The sequence below is a fragment of the Terrapene carolina genome, unplaced genomic scaffold, assembly GCF_002925995.2.
Source record: "Terrapene carolina triunguis isolate 2854851 unplaced genomic scaffold, T_m_triunguis-2.0 Scaffold42, whole genome shotgun sequence".
Taxonomy (NCBI): Eukaryota; Metazoa; Chordata; order Testudines; family Emydidae; genus Terrapene; species Terrapene triunguis.
The window spans coordinates 21,729,521-21,744,212 of NW_020664393.1; the positions used below are offsets into that span (position 1 = coordinate 21,729,521).

At 41.8% G+C, this 14,692-nt stretch overlaps 1 long non-coding RNA gene and 3 other non-coding genes across 5 annotated transcripts; all 4 read left to right on the plus strand.

Moving 5' to 3' along the window:
- Window positions 1-3,192: 3,192 nt before the first annotated feature.
- Window positions 3,193-13,803, plus strand: LOC112102123. Of its 2 annotated transcripts, none has more exons than XR_002907721.2 (7): window positions 3,193-3,243; window positions 5,194-5,249; window positions 6,424-6,501; window positions 7,193-7,297; window positions 9,068-9,097; window positions 10,117-10,160; window positions 10,796-13,803. It is a non-coding gene; the product is annotated as an uncharacterized LOC112102123 (long non-coding RNA). The 2 variants fall into 2 exon arrangements; XR_002907722.3 differs by lacking the exon at window positions 3,193-3,243 and adding an exon at window positions 3,777-3,803.
- Window positions 8,053-8,122, plus strand: LOC112102139. Its single transcript, XR_002907724.1, has one exon. It is a non-coding gene; the product is annotated as a small nucleolar RNA SNORD50 (small nucleolar RNA).
- On the plus strand, window positions 9,150-9,218 carry LOC112102138. The gene has a single exon (XR_002907723.1). It is a non-coding gene; the product is annotated as a small nucleolar RNA SNORD50 (small nucleolar RNA).
- LOC112102140 lies at window positions 10,532-10,600 on the plus strand. Its single transcript, XR_002907725.2, has one exon. It is a non-coding gene; the product is annotated as a small nucleolar RNA SNORD50 (small nucleolar RNA).
- Window positions 13,804-14,692: the final 889 nt, after the last annotated feature.

A 14,692-nucleotide genomic window follows, 5' to 3' on the forward strand; every position in this document is an offset into this window, starting at 1 on the left:
AGGTGGGGAATAATAATCTGAAAACAGATATTTAGTGGGTGGGTCAAACCTGGAAAGTAGCCTTCCAGCAGTGACTGGGGGGGACAAAGAAGGAAATAAGACTATAGTGTATGATGTAGGATGGCAGCAACAAATAAAGAATATCAATATGATTTTATGCTGCATACAAGAAGACATCATGTTCTGGAGTAACAAATTATAATCTCTCTGTGTATGACTCAGTTGAGACAACACCTGAAATATTTATTACTTCAGTGTCAGGAAATTTGATCAATAGCCAGGTGCTGAACAGATTAACAGGTGAAGAATGATTAAAATAACTGTCTATTATATAGCTTAGCCAAGTTATTAAACAGGGATGTATTAACCATTCTACAAGTATATGAAAGGTGTAAACACCAGGCATGGAGAACAATAATTTAGGATCATGTAAGGAGGTCACCAAGGATAATAGATTCAAATAAAGAAAGGGATTTTACAATATCAGGAAAAGTGCTTTGGGAGTGATTGTGGATGTGGATCCATTGCACTTCTTAGAGAAGGCACAATGTGCCTCAGGTGGCACATGACTAGGATTCATCACCGAATTTGGAGTGCTGTTTGAATCATTAGCTTCCCCAGTTTGGTACTGGTACTGATGGGGAGTGCGATGCGAGCACTGATCCATGCCCTTTCTCTTCTCCCCCCCCCATTGCAATTATGAGCAGTTACACAAGTAGGCCTACTGTCTTCAGTGGGATTGTTTTTGTGGATAAATAGTCATCCATGTAAGGGCTGAGTGATCTAGTCCTGAAATATTATAGTGACTGACCGTGCAACTTATTAGACTGCTGAGTGGCCTCCCTTGTGAATTAGTGGAAACCCATCACTAGGAATATTTAAAAATAAATTAGAAAATGTACTGAAAATAAGAATACTAAATTTCATAATCCTGAAGTAATCAATTCCATTCAAGAAAAGTTAGATAACTAAATCCCTATTTCGGCACCTAAATAAGTAAGAGATCTGCACTTTCAAAACTACCACTGAAGACGCTGGATTTTTATGTAAGTTTAGGAACACAAGTTTTAAACTTTTGGCCTTAGTGCTGTTTATTTAGGGGGATGGTCCTCCCTTTGGCCAACTGGCATTTATGTGCTTATTTTGGCTGGTATATAAAATATTAAAGAATGCAAGCATTATAATAAAGAGCCTGTGAAGCTTGCCTTAAAATTGTAATGCCTCTATAACGTAGACAGAGTACACAATTCATAGATATATTTACTATTTGAAAGAAACCCAGCCACATACCTCAGTGTTTTCATACCTACTTTGAAAAATATACAAGAACCAGCAGGGAAATTACTAAAAATTCATCTTTAAGCCTATTTCCATTCACATTGTGTCTTTTCATAGCACCCTCTTAACTATGCTACAGGAGGATGCACTGTTACCTCAGATTCAAACACAGCCCATGTTCACCTTCTCCCTGTGTCTGTAAGAGAGAGGCAAAGCTGATCAACAAGAAAATTTGTAACAACGAGGAGTCCTTGTGGCACCTTAGAGACTAACAAATTTATTTGGGCATAAGCTTTTGTGGGCTAGAACCCACTTCATCAGATGCATGGAGTGGAAAATACAGGAGTAGGTATAAATACATGAAAGGATGGGAGTTGCCTTACCAAGTGTGAGATCAACCACAGGTAATGATCACAGTTTCTTAATGCTGAAGCTATGTAAAACACAAGTAGGGGCAGTTATAGCAATTTAAGCAGCAACAGTGATTCTTACCTTCTAAGCATTTCAGGTCATGTACTGTCCCTTTTTTCACATAAAAAAAAATCACAATAGTTTGACCATGCAATTGTTGAGAAAAAACTTTATCTTCTTTCCTCACTTAGGCTGCCACAGCTGAAAATGCTGCCATAACCCTAACAAACACTATTCTGGCACTAATTAGACAATGCACAAATAGATTCTGTTTAATAATTTTTTCTCATGCACTCTGAGAGCCACAAGGGAGGGAGGTCAAGTCATAACTTTTATTGGCCCAACTTCTGCAGGTGGGAAGCAGAGCCGGCACCAGCAAACCATGCAGGTGCTTGGTGCAGCACATTTTCAGGGTCGGCATTCCAGCAGGCCTTTTTTTTTTTTTTTTTTTTTTTGCGCTTGGGCGGCAAAAGCCTAGAGCCGGCCCTGGCAGCAGCAGCGCGTCCTGCACCGGGGGCACTCTGGGGCCGCTGCAGTTCATGTCAGGGAGCAGCGCCCGCACCTTATGGCCGGGCGGGCTCCAAGCGCGGGACACTCGGGCTGGGGGCCATCCCTCGGGGCACACGGAGCCGCCTGCAGGTGCCGCAGGGCGGCCGCCCCCCAGCGCTGCAGCCGGGGCTGGGTGAAGCGGCCAGAGCTGCCCAGGGACTGTGGCAGGGCGGCCAGGAGCTGCAGCAGGGGCGGGGTCATAGAGGGCAGGGCGCTGCCATGCGGGACCTGTGTCCCGCTCTCCAGGGCTCTGCTCCCTCTGGGGCTGCCCTGCCCTGGCTCTTCAGCCCCCTGCCAGGGCGGTCCCCCAGCTCTATCCTCCCCGGTCCCGGCCGGTCCTGGAGGCGGGAGCCCCGGCTGGAGGGACCCTGGGCTGAGTCGTGGCCCGGGAGCCCCGCTGCTTACCCCAACCCGGCCAGCGCTGGACTGGCTGGAGGCAAGTGGGGAGCGGGCAGAGTCCGCGCTGGTGGGGCGAAGCCCAGTGCTGGGGCAGCTGCGGGGGGGGGGGGAAGAGCCCAGGGTTGGGGTGGCAGGGGGTGAGGGGGAGAGCCCAGGGTTGGGGTGGGGGGGCAGCCAAAAAATTTTTTGCTTAGGGCAGCAAAAAACCTAGAACCGGCCCTGGTGGGAAGGACACGCTTTGGAGCATCACGGGCTCTTCTGCGGCGCTGCAGACTGAACCACAGTTTGTCAATGCAGTGCCAGTACCCAAGCTCTGGGCGGAGCGAAGCACTGGACCCTCACCCTGCGCGCGCCGGCTCTGCTGCGCTGAATCTTCGCGCCGCTACGATGCGCGCTCCGGGAGCGAGGGGCGTGGCTTCGGTTGCACGACGAGGTAATCGGGACTCCACTCCCGCACAAAACTCCGCCCCTGTGCGCGCTGCCCAATGGGCGGGTAGGGGAGGAGTCGGCCTCGCTCTGGTTCAGGCAGCTGCTATATAACAGTCTCTGGGGGATGTTCCCTCCCTTTTTCCTGCGGAGAGTCAGAGATGGTGGTTCAAGTAGTGGGTGAGTCTGGGGTGTCCTGCGCCCGGGGAGGGAACGGGCTGGTCTGGTCCGATCCGGTCCCTATTCTCGGGAGACTGCGTTTTAGGTTTCTCTGGGAGCTCTTGCTGCATTTCCCCCGGCGCTGGCGGAACTGCCGGCTGCACCTGCCGAGGCCGGGTTGTGTGACTCGCGGCAGCGGCCGGATGAGGGCTGCGGGGACGACAAGTCCCAAAATGCACCGCTCCTCTGAGCCGCCTCTTGCAGGTGGCGCAGTGCATGCCGGGGTCGGCGGGCTCAGTAGCTCATAGAGACGCTGCGTGATTGGGCGCGGCGAGGCTGATCCGCGTGGAATGTGGCTTGGGCGGTGGGTCCGGCCTCTGTCTCGAGCCTTGCGGAGCGGGGGCAGGGTGCTGCGTTCGTGGCGGCGCCAAGAAACCGCGCAGCGCCACGTGCTGTGCCGCGCCGCAAAGGGAGCGCGAAATAAACTTGGCCTGGACAACAGTCTGCTCCTGTGCAGCACCAGGTAGTTCGTCCCTCTTCTTCCTATTCGGGGCCTGAGCTGTTCTCCGCGACATCCAGCGGTTAGTGTTCTCAGCCAAACAAGGGGCCGTTTTATGCTAATCTCTGGTCCTGTGAAACTGATCTGTTACTGCTCAGCTGTATGATGTGTGGAGTTCACGCTTGCCCAAGCATCCCTAATATGGTACTAGTAGCTGTGTGTGCGCAATAAACTTGCTTTAATCATGTAAATGTGTTGCTGTAGTCATATTAAGTTGAAAATGTATAAAGGTAGCTATTTAAAAGCATCTCAATCAATTTAAATGGGCTATTTCATGGATCCTCCGTGGCTATAAATGAATGCTATAAACTGATAGCTTTAATTCCTAATCCTTATGGTTGTTGCGGTATTTCATATTGAAATCCCCTTTCAGTGCAATTGTACAGTCACGACTCCCACCCAGTATAATTTTGTGGCTGATGCTTGAATTACTATACCTATAACCAGAGCAGTACACAAACTGAAGTCAGCTGGGAATCTTAGTTTTTGGAATATTACTGATTAATCTTTAACTCTAGGGATTTGAAACTACAATCAAGATGAGTTACACATATTCCAACTCTGATATCGTCTCACTCGAATTGGCCTAGTACTCTTAGATGTGGAACTGGCTTGGAGGAGCGGGGTGGCAAAGGAACAGAAAGCCCAGAGCTTCAGCAGCTAAGGCTCTCTGGACTCCTGAAGGACAACGAGGGGTGCTACAGCAGCAGCCTTGGGAGAGGAAGGGCTCCAACAAGCAATTGGGAGGTGGTTGTATTGATTTGGGAGAGTTTGGTGGGCTGCTTTGATTGAATATTGAGGCAGCTGGGTTGTGAACACCAAAATGTGGAACCACTAGTGTATAAAACTTCTGAATTAAGATTATTCAGCTGTAACAGGACACCCTCCAACAATTAATCTGTAACATTGCCCAGTTTAAGATATGTAGTTGAAACATCCTTAATTAAGTAGGTTGTGTACTTATTATTGTCAATTACACATTTCTGTGGCCTGTCAATTGGGAGACAAGACTATATAGAAGACTAAACAGCCCCACAGAATTTGCCAAGAGCAGGAACCAAGGTAGAAGCACAAACTTGTTTTAACAAACTTTTTACATAATAACAAAACAGATAGGTGACTCTGCTGCTTAAAGGGACATGTGAACTTTTAAATAACACACAGCCACTTTTGTTAAGCCCGCTACTATTGTGTCTATCTCTTAAGATTGTGTTTGACAATGTTTTTTGTATAATTAGTTGCCATGTTTGTGCTGGTCTTTTACACAGCAACGGAACACTTTGTAAATCTGCAAAAATTAGCGTGGGGACTCGTTATATTAGCTGAAATTACTTTTAACACTTTTTTCAACTGTCTGTATTTCAAGTAGGTAGTGCATATAACTAGTTCTGTTGCAATTTTGTTTATTCTAGGAACTATGGAGATAAACTTCATGGTGATATCCTGGAAGTTGTGCAGAATAATTAAGGTATGACTCTGAGAATATTTTGAATTTGGTTGGGCTGGAAAGGGCACTATGTCTTTGGTTTTGGTCAAGATTGAACACTCCAAAGTGCTTCAGTTGCATAGTACGCTCTCCACGTCTTCATCTATTTGAAAGTAATTCCCTCTTACGTATGTGCCAGAGAGTCAATTACTTTGTCACAGTATTACTGGGTAGAGCGGAACGAAAAGATAGCTACAGTAAATTAGTGGACTCATTTCATATAATCTTCCATTTATCAGCTCTCTAGCATCTTACTGCTTCTGCTTACTTGTTCTTAGTAGATTAAAGCACTTTGGTGCTATTACCAACACTGTATGCTATATTCTGGACTCTGGAGCACCTGTTTATCCTGGCACTATGTTGTTCTATGTTTGTTTTTAGACATGTTATACACCTAAAATTTAGGTCAACCTAGCTACATTGCTCAGGGCTGGGAAAAATTTCACACCCTATGCAATGTACTTAGGTTGACCTAACCCCCACTGTAGATGGGTTGACAGGAATTCTTGTGTTGACCTTGTTACTGCCTTTCGAGGGGATGGACTTGTTACAGCAATGGGAAAAACTCCGTCTGTCACTGTAGTAAATGTCTACACTAAAGAGATGTGGCTGCAGCTGTGCTGTGGTAGTGTTAGACATACCTTTAAGGTTAATATGTGAATTGGCCATATGGACTAAGCCAGGTAGTTGACTGTCATCTGCAGTAATTAGGGCCTCGATCCTGCAAGTATCTGAGCATGAATAGCTTTACATATGTGGCTAGTCCTATTGAGTTATTTTGTGCATAAGTGTTTGCAGGATTGGGGCCTAAGTGTATGTCTGATATGACTTGGTTTTTCAGAAATCCCGTCATCGCATAGGTAGACAATACTTCAGGTTAGCATACTACACCATGTTAATTTTGAGTGTCTATTGATTAGATGTAAACTTTTTCTCTGACACATGAGCTGAAGCTTTGTTTTGACTGACTTAGATTATAAATTCTTTGGGGCAGGGAACGTCTTACTCTTTTTTTAAACAGTTTTTATGGTGCAATATGACTTAGTGTTGTATCACAACAAAGACAGCATAAGTATTCCCATATTATAAAACTTGAATTTGCTATGGATTTTTCTACATTGAAATCTGACCTTCTTCTGTTTAATTTTAACTGCAGCCCTTCATGAAAACATCAACAGTTCTAGAAGACTATATGATGTACAGTTGTGGATGTTCCTGAATATTTAAGACAGAAGTATGTTTGTGAATGGTCAAGTGGAGGAATAAATATTAAGATGGGGATAAATGGATTGGCAAAAATCTAGACTTTAATGCATTTTGATTTAATTAATCCATATTTAACTGAATAGTTGAGGTAAAATTGTTGCTTTCAGTCCTGTGAGGTATCACGTGGTCCATCTTGACATTGTGAACAGTTGCGAGATTCATGGGAGTAGATGTGGTGGTGTAGTTTATTTTGATTGTAAACCATATCCATTTGTGGAGTTGCCCCACTAGGCTTTACAACCATGTTAATGTATTGTCAATTAACCTGAATTATCTAACTCAGGATAGAAGTTTAGTGTTCTCAACTCTTAAGAGGGTGGGAACAAAACTGACCTACTCAACGATTTTTGTTGGTGGTGAATTCAAATCTATCAGAGAAAATGAACATGTATTGTGGTGTGTGGTTTTAATAAAAATATGCTCACTTATAGGCAAACTAGCTGTGGTTTTTCAGGGTCTTGGCCAGTGACCCTGAATGGTGCAAACTTTGGGCCAGTTTTTTATAGCTTTTATGCTGGTTAACAAGAGTATCTAGTATTTCCCTTTCCTGAAAATGCTTGAGGGGAATGTAACTTGTTTTGTTAAGTCACTTTCAAAATGCTGTATTATGCAATATTTATTAGTAACAATTTAAATGGTTACTTTATCCTTATTTCTAGTGTGACTTATTAGCAAGTATCCAGTGGATAATGAATCAATGAATGAATAACTGACAGCGCAGTTGGGATATAAAACTACTTGCGACTCTAGTACTACTAAAACAGGTATTCTTAACTTAAAACAATTGAAAAATACACTTTTTTGACTATTTTGACACAACACAATATATTAAACTTCAAAGCACAAATAATACTTTCAAATACTGTAAAGTGTGGGACATAGCTAAGATATGGAGTAAGCTCTGGCTTTGTCAATTGAACCTTTGAGTAGTCTTTCTTATGAACTGCCTATACATTCCTGCCTCTTATTCTATAAAAGAAGTGGTTTAGATAGTTCTAGCTTATACACCTCTACCCCAATAGAACGCTGTCCTTGGGAGCCAAAAAAACTTGCACGTTATAGGTGAAACTGCATTATATCAAACTTGCTTTGATCTGCCAGAGCACGCACCCCTCCCTTCCTGCGCGCGAGCGCTGCTTTACTGCGTTCTATCCGAATTCGTGTTATATCGGGTCAGAGGTGTATAAGCAGTTCCAATCTTTTTTAAATCAAGACAAGACATGTAATGGGGACGGATCTGTTAAGTGCTTTCCTTTGTCAGGGCTTATATATATATATATAAAAAATTTATTTTTTTTTAGAAAAGCGATTTTTTTTCTTCCAACAGACTCTATTGTATCTATAAGTTGCAGAGCCTTGTATTGATAAAGGTATCTGGCCCAATTGGATAAAGGGCACTGTTCAACTTGTTGAGAAATAATTTCATTCTAGGATAGTATCTAAACTGAGTTACAGTTCACATGTTCATTTTGGTATAGTGTTCCAGTATACCAAAAAGTGTCTTCAAAAATAAGTGGTCTGTCAGTGATGAACCTATCCCGAACCTGACTTGCTGATGAGAAATTTTATACGGATCTGGCTTCTGAGATGAGACCACTAGCATTCAGAAGAGTTAACCTGGTTACACCTCTGTTCTGTGCACTACTTAGACATGTTTACTGCTACCACTAGAAAAGTATCTGTCAATTGATGCAGTTACTCAAATTGTCATTTTTGTGCTGTACTAGCTGTACATGCAGTTATGTAGTGTTCACACTTGGGGCTGTGCTGCACTGTGGTACATTGCTGTCTGGAAACCTATCCCAGAATTCCTGGCAAGGCTTGTTGGTGTGCTGCATTCTGGACACTTTGCTCCGGATTCTTTTGGCAAATCTGGGAAATTATAGTAGGAGGGGTCAAATACCATAATTCCCAGAACACTCCCTTTAGTGAAGAATAGTAACTAGGCTGGGATTTTCAAAAGAACTAAAGAGTTAAACTCTCAAATACCATTGATAATTATCAGAATGTCTGCTTAGTCAGGAGGTTTGAAGATTAGTTAAAATACAGTATTGTGGACTTAATGAGTGGAGTATCTGCATACAGCATTGAACCAGATCAGGAGGAAAAGCCCTATGGCAGACAGCCTGCATATATAGAGGCCAAAAGCATGGGCAGATCCTTAGGGACAAGAATTGACTAGGCCCTGTAGCTTAACTGCTGGACCCTTACGTTGGCATTCATACTTTTTCCACTTCCAGGAGCACATCTGAGATTTCTAAAGCTAACCTTCATAAATAAAATGCCAATATCAAATTTCTGAGTTGGTGTAATCCATACTGCATCTGTAAAGTGTTTACATGTAAAGTATTTACATAATCCTAACTTCCTGTGCAGTCAACTCCTGCATCTGGACAGGTAGCAGACTAGTGGGAAAGTGTGACCTCCTCATCACAGTTGCTCTAGGGAAATACTTCTTTAAAATAATAAATGAACATACTAACCCTTGGAGTATTCAATTTCACCGAACTACTGTGCAATTTGTCTTGTTGCAGAGATCTCTGAAGGCTGACTCAATATTAAAGGTATGTATTCTAATAAAGGTTGATATTGATGAAGTATGAGTAATTCTGGTCTGATCAATGATGATACTATCCCGAACCTGATTCCTTGATGAAAAACTCATACGGATCTGGCTTCTGAGATTAGACAACCATGATTCATATTGCTTTTTCTAAATACTAGAGCTGTGTGAAAGTAGTATTTCAAACAAGTAGATTTTGTTTACTTGGTAGATTTCATGTATTGACTGAAAATTTGCCTATTGTATCCTCATTTTCTGTTTTCCACAAGGCATGGTTCTTGCCTTTGTTTTCTTCTAAAACTGCACTGTTATTCCCCACTTCAGTCTGATTTCTGAACTTGTGGTGATGCATGGGCTGTTGCATGATCAGTGGCTCATTTTATGTACTTAAATGGTTTGGTTTGTGTGCTTTCTTTCCTAATAGGATATACTGCGTGATTGATTGTTCATGAAATATTTGATATTTCAATCTAGGATGAGGCCACTTCAGTTTCCATTTCTGTTGCAGTAATAGATTAAAATGCATTGAATACCTGACAGTGCAATAAAAGTGGCCTGGATGTAGGCCTTTAATTTAGTAATGCCTGCTGTTTTTTAGGCCCATTTAGGATTTTTATTGTTCATCATAGGCTGAGAATTAACTTCTGCATTGGGAGTTCCCTCTGGTTCTAATCTCTGAAGGATGGGAAAATAGGAATTTTAGTAGTCTAGTGTCATGATCACATTTGTTTGCTTGTTGTTTACCCAGCCTTACAAAGGTGCCAAATTATATGTGAGCCAGAAAAGCAGATATTTTAGGATAAGAAAGGGATGTGTAATCATGGTGTTACACATGCAACTCAACAGAATTTGCAGAATGCTTATACGGATATAGTATATATTTAATACTACGGCTTATTGAAGTCTTATATGAAAGGATGAATAGCTGTTACTTGCCCATTGAATGACGTTGGCACATTTCCTTGCCTAATCTAAGAATTAAAAATGAATGATTTACTAACTGAATCTTTTTTTGAACAGTGAAATGGTGGAAAATGTAGGAGCAGATGCATTTAGTTATTCAGGTATGTACTTGAAGAAAATGCACCCTTTGTTGTTGAAAAGTGCCTTGTATTGGTAATTTTGGGTTTCTCATTTCACAGATATCTATAGGCTTAACTTGGTCAGGAGCTGATCTCAATTTGTCCTGAACTGAAAGGACATCCCTCCTCTTTCCAAGGCCCTTAATATGTCAGTAATCGTAATTAGCCTTGGAATTAATCAACACTGCCCTCCTCTAATCTGTAGAGGTGTCTGTGAAATGTCAGTGTGCCTTCCTTCTATGGGCTGAGCATATTGCTTGCACTGTTTGTTTTTTAACTTAAATTTATGAACCAGAGAACTTATACATGTATAAGTATTGTACTTTAAATGTGGATTGAATTGTAATTTATTGGGGTCTTTATGATCCTATTCTGAACCTGATTTTGTTGCTGAAAAACTCTATGGATCTAGCTTCTGAAATAAGATCTTATTTTAAATTTCTCTATTGGATAAATCTACCAACTATTTCCACCATAAAGGCACACTTTCAGGTGGAATAGCTTCGCTTGCTTAAGAATAAAATGTAAAATGTCTTGTAACACTTTTTTTTTCCCTTTGTGGATTCAGTTTCTCATGTAAAATAAGCCATTTTATTTAGTTTGTTTTCCCTTTTTAGTGATATGGTGGAATTTTTGTATCACCTGACAAGTGTGGATAGTATCACTGGAAGAAGTCTGACACCTGAAGATACCAAGATTTTAACAACAAAAAATGTTACCAGGTTTATGCTTCTGAAATAGTTTGTGGGATTGTTTGGTAGTTAATATTTCTGAAACTTCACATGGCACAGAACCAGTCGGTCTCTGCTCACTGTTTTAAAAGAAGCAATCATGTTTTGTGGAAATCTGAAGATCTTTCCAAAATTGTAGACCCAGCTCCCTCTAGTGAAACCAAAGCTGTCTTATAATAGGGAAACTGCATGTGGGATCAAAGAAGAGAAAATTCAGTTTTGCTAGAATCAGTCAGATTTAACATCTTCTGTTTTCCGACATGACTTCTCAGGAGATTATGGTGGCTGAAGGGAAATAGAGCATACTTTAAAAGTGTAACATAAGATCTATTTTTCCCCCACTGTTTATCAGGAGAGGCTCCCCTACTCAATAAAGAAAATATTAAGGGCAACAACCAATAAGCTTGGGGGAGGGGGGTTGGAAAAAACTCCCAGTGGCTAGCCAGTTTCCTCTGAAGGAGATAAAAGCACAACAAAGAAATAAAGTACACTTTGATATTACTTGGAAAAAGTGTATGCCCTGAACAGTAATAAAATGGGCAATGGAAAACCCAGGCACCCTATGTAGAAAGATGGCGAGAGTACCAATTAATGCAGAAAATCATAGTAATGAGGCTTCCCCCTTTTGAGTGCAATTTCATTCAGGAAGTGAAAGAGGAAGGTCAGGTGGTGGTATTAATCCATGAAAGCACTGAGGAAGCAAAAATATCAGACATTTGTAAGAAAGCAAAATTCACCAGTCATCGTAGGAGTTGTGGTCACAAGAGAAAACTAGACTTAAACCACAGCCTGGGTTCTGTTTATGCTGATGGGGAAAGAAGTTTGTTTTTATGCACCACTGCCCAACCGCATGATAAGACCAATGCATTGGTGTGGAACTCTTTTCTCTTGAGCAGAAAGATGGTAGCAATGCTATGTTTTGTGTGGAAGAGAGGCACACCTGGGAACTTCTGCTTTAAGAAACCTCTTGAAAAATAACCATGCCATAATGTGGGAGAAACATCTCTGCTGCATTCAGCAACTAAGCCCTAATGCAGTAGGGAAAGAGATGGAGGAGACAGGTCATAACATCTGATAAAGTGGGGTCCACAGATACTCCAGTCAGTGGCATAACATCCAGTATGCCTTTTGGTGTTAGGAAGGGAGGGAAGCAGAATGAAAAAAGATACACAGGCAAACTACCCAGCGACTGACACAACCTCCACTTAAAGACACATCAAACTATAAGAAAAACCATCCTACAATCCCCATGCTTAATACAAAACTGGCAATAATGCTAGTAGTGGGTCTGCAGCCCTTTTCATTTGTCAGGGTAGAGGGCTTTCAGGCACTAATGGAATTCTCAAGTGGCAAATACCTAGCAAAACCTACTTTTTTTGGCTAAGGCAATACCATAGTTGTACAAAACTCATATTGCAGTGTCCAAGGCATTGAGGATGTCAAAGGTGAGGAAGATCCATCTGACCACTGAAATGTGGACTAGTGGTCAGACCATGGACTGTGTATCAGCTCATTGGGTATCTCTTCCTCTTCAGTTACCTGTGGTAGCAGGTAGCCAGACACTTTGCTACAGACTACAGCCCAACATTGGGCAACATGCAACACTGAAATTTTGAAAACCCCTACAATCCATTGTGTATTGGTGAAATTGCAGAATGGCTTTCCCCTTGCTCACTTTTAGCAGGATTTATTACCACATTAGTCCCATTATCAGACGTATGTGCCATTAAGGAAGGGGGATACTTCCATGTGCCATGCTTTGTACACATTCTTGATGCAGTAGTTCACATCCTCATCTTTGTTCAGAAAAGAATGAAGTGCTGGCCATTGCATGTCAAGTCTGCAGTTACTTCAGCTATTCCTTTACAGCTGCTTATACTTTACAAGAACTGCAAAGGCAAAATACCCTTCCATTGCACCAACTCAAACACTATGGCCCAGACAAATGGGATTCCCCTCTCTGTGCTTGAGCAATTACTGGGGCAATACAAAACTATTAATGACTATGTAGTGCTTCAGAAGTGTGAAGGAAGCAATCTGTTTCTAACTCTTCCACAGTGGAGTTTTAAGAAAAACCTATGTAGTATGCAGAGACCTTTTGATGAAGCGTTCAAAGGGTGAGCTAAAACGATGCTAGTTTTAGCCAAGTCATTCTGCTCATGTGCCTCCTAGAGGTGGAAAAAATGTGCCGCCTCTGAGAACAGTTTAGAGAAGTGGGTGATATTGCAGCAGTCTATTTGGTAAATGGTATATTAGCCATTCTGAAAGAAGACTTATAATTTATATTAGGGGATCTGAGGAGTACATTTTTGCTACATTTTTTTAGATCCATGATTTAAAGATGCATTATCTGTCTTTCTCCTATGGGGTGAGTCTAATATAGAATACCGCCAGACTGTTCTCAGATACGGTTGCTAAATGTATTTCTACTAGAATGGTAAGAAAATAAGCTCCTCTAGCATCAGGCATCAAATAGAAGAAAGTTGGAGCAAAACTGAAAGATTTCAACCTTCAAAAGGTGAGATCTTTTTGGGAACCCCAGTACCTCACATGCATCATATTCCAAAATGTCACTCTGGGATTTGCTCCTTGATCTAGGTTTGATGAAAGTAGCAGAAAAGGGTATCATGCCAGAAGATCCTGCTATCTCCAGGAAGAATTAAATGTAAATCATGGCAGTTTTTAATGCACAATGAGAAAATTCAGTCACTTACATGATTTTATAAAATTACTGTTCAACAAGATGCAAGACCTTTTAAAGTTCAGTTGCTTTGTAAATGAAGCATTAAAACATTACGTGTATCATGCAAAACTATGTTGACATCCTGTACCAATAGTCATTGGATTTGAATGTTGATGTCTGTTGCAAGCCAGTAAATGAGAAGTTAAAGCTACATTACTCAGTTTTATTGTACTTTGGGCTTTGATACATGTGAGAATAAACCGCGTGCCTTTTCTCAGGTAGATTTTTACCTTCATCTAAATTACATCATGGAGTGGAGGGAGAAATGTTTTGCACTCTTCCTTCCCTCCCCCCGGGGAGGGGGAAAAAAAATTTGGAATGGTGCTGCATAAATTCCTTGGTACCACTTACATTGTTTGCTTTTCTAGGGTGAGGCAGGAGCCTGCACCCCGTTCCTGAAGGGGCATTCTACTCTTGTCTATAAGTAGGCTAGGAAGGATTTGACTGAATGGTAAATGTTGGCAAACATTGATTTCACTGTACACTATTTTTACGGATAATAAAAATTCACAGATAAGCAGTGTTTTTCTTACATTGTCTGAGAACCAAGTTTGATTTAAGAATATTAGTATCTCTTAATTTGTGATAATGGGTGTGGTTATAAACCACTAACTTTTTCCATCTCAGTATCTGCTGTCATTAAAAATAGTTAGACCCTGTGTGCAATCCTTTGTGCAACTGAACTTAAACTGGTAAAAATGAGAATGGGAGCCATCAAATTCTGTATGCTAAGCAGCTCCTTCCCTAAACTAGGCCGTGGAAGATAAGGAATGTGCTCTATGGACAAGAATCCCTCTTCTGGTGTCAAACAGTTTAGGTGCCCCTAAGCTGTTTCTTGTGAGTATTGGGTAACTGCAAAGACGGGGGAAGTGGAGGTGGTGCCTCATACGTTTTGACCTGGGGGTTAGCGTATTTTTCTAGGGTTGGGACAGGGGCAGACCCACATTCAATTCTGTCTTTTGCCTGAGGGGAAGAGAGGATTAGAAGAGGGTTCTCTGCACTTCGGGAGAATTTCCTAACCACTGAACTGGGGTTACTCT